Here is a 7142-nt window from a genome sequence, read left to right as displayed (position 1 = left end):
TGCATGCAATCTATCCTTTCGAAACACCGTCTGTGCCTTTGTATAAATTTCGGCAGAATTTATCTCTGGCTTCAGCCAGCTTTCTGTACCTATAACGATTTCAGCTTCGGTGCTTTCTATCAGCGCTTGAAGTTCCGGTACTTTACCAACGCAGCTTCGACAGTTTACAATAACAATACCGATTGCTGCTTGGTCGCCGCATGTCCTGACTTTGCCCCACACCCGTTGAGGCTGTTGCCCTTTCTGCACTTGCCCGAGGCCATCTAACCTAAAAAACCGCCCAGCCCACGCCACACAACCCCTGCTACCCGTGTAGCCGCTTGTTGCGTGTAGTGGACTCCTGACCTATCCCGCGGAACCCGAAACCCCACCACCCTATGGCGCAAGTCGAGGAATCTGCAGCCCACACGGTCGCAGAACCGTCTCAGCCTCTGATTCAGACCCTCCACTCGGCTCTGTACCAAAGGTCCGCAGTCAGTCCTGTCGACGATGCTGCAGATGATGAGCTCTGCTTTCATCCCGCTAGCGAGACTGGCAGTCTTCACCAAATCAGATAGCCGCCGGAAGCCAGAGAGGATTTCCTCCGATCCATAGAGACACACATCATTGGTGCCGACATGAGCGACTACCTGCAGATGGGTGCACCCTGTACCCTTCATGGCATCCGGAAGGACCCTTTCCACATCTGGAATGACTCCCCCCGGTATGCACACGGAGTGCACTTTGGTTTTCTTCCCCTCCCTTGCTGCCATATCCCTAAGGGGCCCCATTACGCGCCTGACGTTGGAGCTCCCAACTACCAGTAAGCCCACCCTCTGCGACTGCCCGGATCTTGCAGACTGAGGGGCAATCTCTGGAACAGGACAAGCAGCCATGTCAGGCCGAAGATCAGTATCAGCCTGAGACAGAGCCTGAAACCGGTTCGTCAGACAAACTGGAGAGGCCTTCCGTTCAGCCCTCCGGAATGTCTTTCGCCCCCTGCCACACCTTGAGACGACCTCCCACTCTACCACAGGTGAGGGATCAGCCTCAATGCGGGCAGTATCCCGGGCAACCACAGTCGTAGTCCGATCGGGGGATGCGTGGGACGAGCTGGCCGTCCCCGACAAACCCCCATCCGGACCCCCACAGTGATGCCCATTGGCAACAGCCTCAAGCTGTGTGACCGAAGCCAACACTGCCTGAAGCTGGGAGCGAAGGGATGCCAACTCAGCCTGCATCCGAACACAGCAGTTGCAGTCCCTATCCATGCTAAAAACTGTTGTGCAAAGAACGTCTGAACTAATCTACAGAGAGCGCAAACAAAACGACACAAAATTGAAACGGTTATTGAAATATAAGATTGCCTAGTAAATGCAGTAATGCTGCCACTTGTGCACTGCTGACACACTGCTCGGCGACGGAAGGAGATTACGCGATTTAACACTATTCGAGTACTAAAACGCGATGCTACAACTCTCAAATACTATAATACGCCCGAAATTTATGAATTAAACAATGCAAGTACCAAAAACACGCAAAGAAATTAAGAATTAAACTATGTAACAAATGAGTGAGCTAGGAGTATACGACTTGCTGCTGCAGCTGCTTATCCAACGGCGGCAGGGAGCACACTGACTGTGACCAACCGACACTGGCCGTTCAAAACAAAAACAGATGACAGACGACTACGCGAATTTACACTATTCAGGTACTAAAACGCGATGCTACAACTCTCAAATACTATAATACGCCCGAAATTTATGAATTAAACAATGCAAGTACCAAAAACACGCAAAGAAATTAAGAATTAAACTATGTAACAAATGAGTGAGCTAGGAGTATACGACTTGCTGCTGCAGCTGCTTATCCAACGGCGGCAGGGAGCACACTGACATCTTTGAGATCGTATCTGTTCGCCTGTTCCCATGGGAAGAGACACGACTTCGGACAGTCATCTCTTCCCCATATGCGAAAACTTAAAAAAGTCAGTAATTGGTGGTTTCCGTTTTTTCCAGAGACGTAGATTTCTTAACTCTTTCCCTGGTTCGACATGAGTTTGTGCTGTCGTGTGGGAGGGGAGATTTAGCGCCTCTAGAGCCCTGTGATTGGCTCAAGAGGGTGTGAAAGCGGTGTCGATCGTACACTTTGCGAGAAAACTGAATTTCTTTCTTGAGACGTGTGGAGCACTCGGGTGCGGACTTTGGTCTGGTAAGCCCTTGTGGTCGAAGCCCTGTCATGTGTGGTTGCTACTTGGGACCTGTCCTGAGACTATCTTCACTTGCAAGTGGTTTGGACTGGAGAGCCTGTGGTGAAGTTCTTACTGTACCGACAGTGTCACTTCAAATGTCTCGGACTACTCGTTTGCCGAGGGCACACTTATTCATTTTTGGTTTACCAGTCTTGACGTTGGTATCCTTGTGCGCTTTGTCGTATAAGTGAGCCAAATTGGTATTTGGTACAACCAGTGAACGGGCGTACAGATCTCAATCGTTACTTGCTCTCAGCTGCACCTACGTAGAGAAACTTGAGTAGATTTGATCAATCAAAGTCTGCTCAGCGTCAGATCAGTTCAGCTTGCATTATCCGCATTTTTAGGACCAGAGTACTTGACACGCTGATCACCTAGTTAAACTGTCTCTCCCAACCAGGATCCACCCAATGTTGTCTTAAATCACCTTTAGTTGTTTACGGTATTCAATCAATAACTTTGTTAGTATAATTCATGTCTGTTTCTGGGAAAATAGATGTTAGTACACTAAAGTTTGCCTACATTCTCAGTCACTTAAATAGTCCCACCAGAGTTATCTTTCAAGGTCCCATCATTCCTGTTAAGAATTGCTCCCACATTAGAGCAGTGCAAAACTGAGGCGTCCATACGTGTGCGACCACTTGAACAATGAGCTTGTATGCATTGTTTTTAAATCTGGAAGTTCTCTTTCATTATTTGATTGTAATTCGTATATTGAATTTGGTAATTTATGTACATTGTTTCCTTTGTGACCCACATCTGAGAGATCTTGTGGTCAATGGACAAGAGTAACCTCTGATAGAGCAATTTCAGGGCTGTTTAGACATATTGTATTTTACATGGCCTGTTAACTTTTTGTTGCTAGGAATCTGTTTGCTAACTTGACAGTGGGCTGTGATTTCGTTGAGTGTACTGGTCTTATTCTTGATTTTCGAGCTCGTGCGTTTTGTTTCAAATTTTTCCCTAATGAAAGGGTACCATTGTGATCGTGCCGGCGCTCTCAACCGATCAGTAATGCACAGCCGAGGTCGTCTTAATTTACTACTGATCGTTTGAAACCTGGTGAGGCTATGCAACTGTGAGCGTGTAATACCCATTTACCGATGTCCTCACGAATAAATTAGGCGTCACTAGCAAGATCCTATATAAGATTCCCTTGGTTGGCGATATTCCGGTTCGTCAGGCACTTTATAGATTATCCCCACTCAAGATGATGAATTTGTGTGCGCTAAATAATAACGTGCTCCGGGATGGTGTTATTAGACCTTTGACTTTACCCTGCGCTTCACCCATTTTCGTGTTCCTAGAGCACGAACTTGCGATTATCGACCAGTCGTCGATTATAGGGCACTCGGTCAGGAGGTGGTCTTGGCATCAGTCCAGCTGCCCGACCTTCACAACTGAAGACCTTCGTGGAAAAACGGGCAACCCCACAGTTTTTAGAAATGCAGAAAAATGAGAGTGGGAAAATTATATCAAACTAGTTCATTCGTATTTTTTAGCGGATCTGTCATATCTTTATATTGGAAGGTAACACGAAAAATAATAATTAATATAGTAGAACAGTAATATGTGAAGATTTGTTTTGTACATTATCAAACATCCACAACCACAAATTACCATTAACTCTCGTTAAAAGTCTTGTAAAAGGAAAACCTACAGTCTGGAACCGCGCGACCTCTACACATGCAGTTTCGAATCCTGCCTCGGGCGTGGACGTGTGTGATGTCCTTAGGTTAGTTAGGTTTAAGTAGTTCTATGTTCTAGGGGACTGATGAACTCAGAAGTTACGTCCCATAGTGCTCGGAGCCATTTGAACGATTTGATAACCATCACGTACAGCACAAACAGATCGAGCCAATGGACACTAGTATAGTCTGATGTCACAAAAAAGTCATCCATTGATGAAAGCAATGACCATTACAGAATTATAAGTTTCTGCATATTCTGAGTCCATTTTCAGATTTTCATAAGCAGTGCTGGCCTGTTTAACGTGGAAGTTCAATTTTGCTTCCAGTTCTTTCTGTTTCTGGCCGTTTTTCTCGCGTGAAACTAGCATGTTAAGGTGATAACAAACTTGACAGTTGCCACTACGGGGGTTATGCAAAGCCAGTATTGGAAAACTGATAAAATATTTTACAATACCTACGAACGCTAGAGGTATCTTATTACTAATCATGATAAAGACTGTACATCTTGCTAATGTTTGGATCTGCACGGTGATACGTCACATTGGGATTCCTTTTTCCAGGAGTAGTGAGTTGACTGCGTATTTACTCGTTCATGTGCCCATGTAAATTCCTCGTCCTCCTAACTGCATCTATTTGGGTGATTGTTACATCTGCCCTGCTCATCTACTTTAAATAAAATATATAGCTTTTAATGTCATGTTACACGTAAATCTATCACTGTGAATGTACGTATAGTGTTTCGTTGCCTAATGAAACACATAAACTAACTTCAGGAGTTCCAGATGCTTTCTTTTGTTGATTCACATGGGATAGGCTTCCATTGTTTATACCGAAGTTTGCTAGACAAGCTTTCTTACAGATCTGAACGTCTACTTCAAATACAGTAAGCTTATAGATGTTGGTTGACTGCCGCCTATTCCTCTCTGGATTATCAGTATATCTCCGCTTGACAAGATTCATATTCTCACAACCAAATATATAAGAATTTTGAAGATTGTTACTTAGATTTCGGAACTCACAAAACAACTTCTCCCGAGTACCTGCAGGTACAGCATCGAAGCATCTTCTGGCTTAGACTCAATCTGAACCTTGTGATTTTGCCATTTTCACTACATCCTTATAATTACTGTACTATTTACCACTGTTTCGCTTCTTCTTTTCACCTTTGAACCAGTTCTGTGCATCATGCTTCCACTGATTTTTCACACTTTCGTCAAGGTTCCCCATTTTTGTATCCACCATGTTCCCTTTTATATTGTGTACTTAATGAGCCGACTGAACACTTCAACCACTCTAAACTAGGTTTATAACGTCATTAGTATTACATGTTACACGAGGTTTATATTTCGTATTTACATTTTTATCAATTCAAGTGCAAGCTATCCCAGCCCCCAAAACCTTCTCAAATCGCAGTTAATTATCTGCTGTCTGTTTATTACATGGCACAGTATTAGCTTTCCTGCTGCTCAGCTATTCAGCTTCTTTCCGCTGGAGAAAGCCGTAGTGTAGCGAAAAGTTAGCCCCTGTTTGACGTTACAGAAATCATATCTAGCGAAACGCAAGAAATTCTCTGCATTGTATTATGTCCTAATGTGATATTTAGAGATGAGACGAACGTCAACTTTTATATTTACTGTTCCCAAAAACAAATTGCAGCACTTATCTCTACTTCTTTACACTTGTTAGACCGTTTTTTTCCGCGCATGTCTTCAATTGCTTCACATGGTGCACAGAAGCCCCTTGGTTTTGTACTGGACCTCAATCAAGCCTACCATCATATACCCCTGAACGCAGATTCCAAACTAGTAACTGCCTTTTGTACTGACTAGAACCTTTATGAGTTTAATCGGGTTCCTTTCCGAATGTCTACGGTCGCGGCTGTGTTGTCTCGTCGCTTAGATCATGTTTTGGGAGATCTTACGTTCAAATCCATTTATAACTATGTTGATAATATGGTGATTTACAGTGCCACGTTCGCGGACCTTTCGAATTGCCTCGAAGAAGTTTTGTTACGTCTTACAGAGGCTGAGCTTGCTACCAAGCCTTCTGAGGTTATTACAATGAAATGAACACCAATAGCTGCTTACAGGCGTTGACATACGTCAACGGCGACAGATGAAAATGTGTGCCCCGACCAGGACTCGAACCTGGGATCTCCTGCTTACATGGCAGACACTCTATCCATCTGAGCCACCGAGGACACAGAGGATAGCGCGACTGCAAGGATTTATCTCTGGCACGCCTCCCGCGAAGCCCACATTCTCAACGTATTTTCCCGCGCTACATTCGTAGTGCCCCTGCCCATTATACTCATTACTCGCGGCGCGTTGCCGATTCCCGTAAGAGTTCGGGCACTGTTTGTGCAGTCGCACAGAAGAAGAAGATGGTCAAGTGGCCGGTGAGCCTTAACTATTTATATACTAAGATGGTATCTGTCCTTTCGAACATGTCCGAAAGAACAGATACCATCGGTGACCATGCAGCTCGTTAGAATGAAATTACAATGAAATGAACACCCATAGCTGCTTACAGGCGTTGACATACGTCAACAGGGACAGATGAAAATGGTTGCCCCGACCGGGACTCGAACCTGGGATCTCCTGCTTACACGGCAGGTGCTCCATCCATCAGAGCCACCGAGGACATAGTGGCGTGCCAGAGATAAAACCCTGCAGTCGTGCTATCCTCTGTGTCCTCGGTGGCTCAGATGGATAGAGCATCTGCCATGTAAGCTGGAGATCCCAGGTTCGAGTCCCGGTCGGGGCACAAATTTCCATCTGTCCCCGTTGACGTATGTCAACTCCTGTAAGCAGCTAAGGGTGTTCATTTCATTGTAATTTCATTCTAACGAGCTGCATGGTCACCGATGGTCTCTGTTCTTTCGGACATGTCCAAAAGGACAGATACCATCTTAGTATACTTCTGAGGTTATCTTGGCTCACCCTTGTGTCACCTGGTTTCGGCTCCAGCGGTCAGCATCCATCAGGAGCGGACACTTTCCCTGCATAATTTGTCCCCCCCCCCCCTAGCCGAGCGGTCTAAGGCCCTGCAGTCATGGGTTGTGCGGCTGGTTCCGGCGGAGGTTCGAGTCCTCCCTTGGGCATGGGTGTGTGTGTTTGTTCTTAGGATAATTTACGTTAGGTAGTGTGTAAGCTTAGGGACTCATGACCTTTGCAGTTAAGTCCCATAAGATTTCACACACATTTTAACATTTTTTGTCC

At 45.3% G+C, this 7142-nt stretch overlaps 1 non-coding gene across 1 annotated transcript; it reads right to left on the bottom strand.

Annotated features, from left to right (window-relative positions):
* Positions 1-6047: 6047 nt before the first annotated feature.
* Trnat-ugu (transfer RNA threonine (anticodon UGU)) lies at positions 6048-6121 on the bottom strand. Its single transcript has one exon. It is a non-coding gene; the product is annotated as a tRNA-Thr (tRNA).
* Positions 6122-7142: the final 1021 nt, after the last annotated feature.

This window comes from Schistocerca cancellata, chromosome 2, assembly GCF_023864275.1.
Source record: "Schistocerca cancellata isolate TAMUIC-IGC-003103 chromosome 2, iqSchCanc2.1, whole genome shotgun sequence".
NCBI lineage: Eukaryota > Metazoa > Arthropoda > Insecta > Orthoptera > Acrididae > Schistocerca > Schistocerca cancellata.
This window is presented reverse-complemented; position numbering and strand designations above follow the sequence as displayed.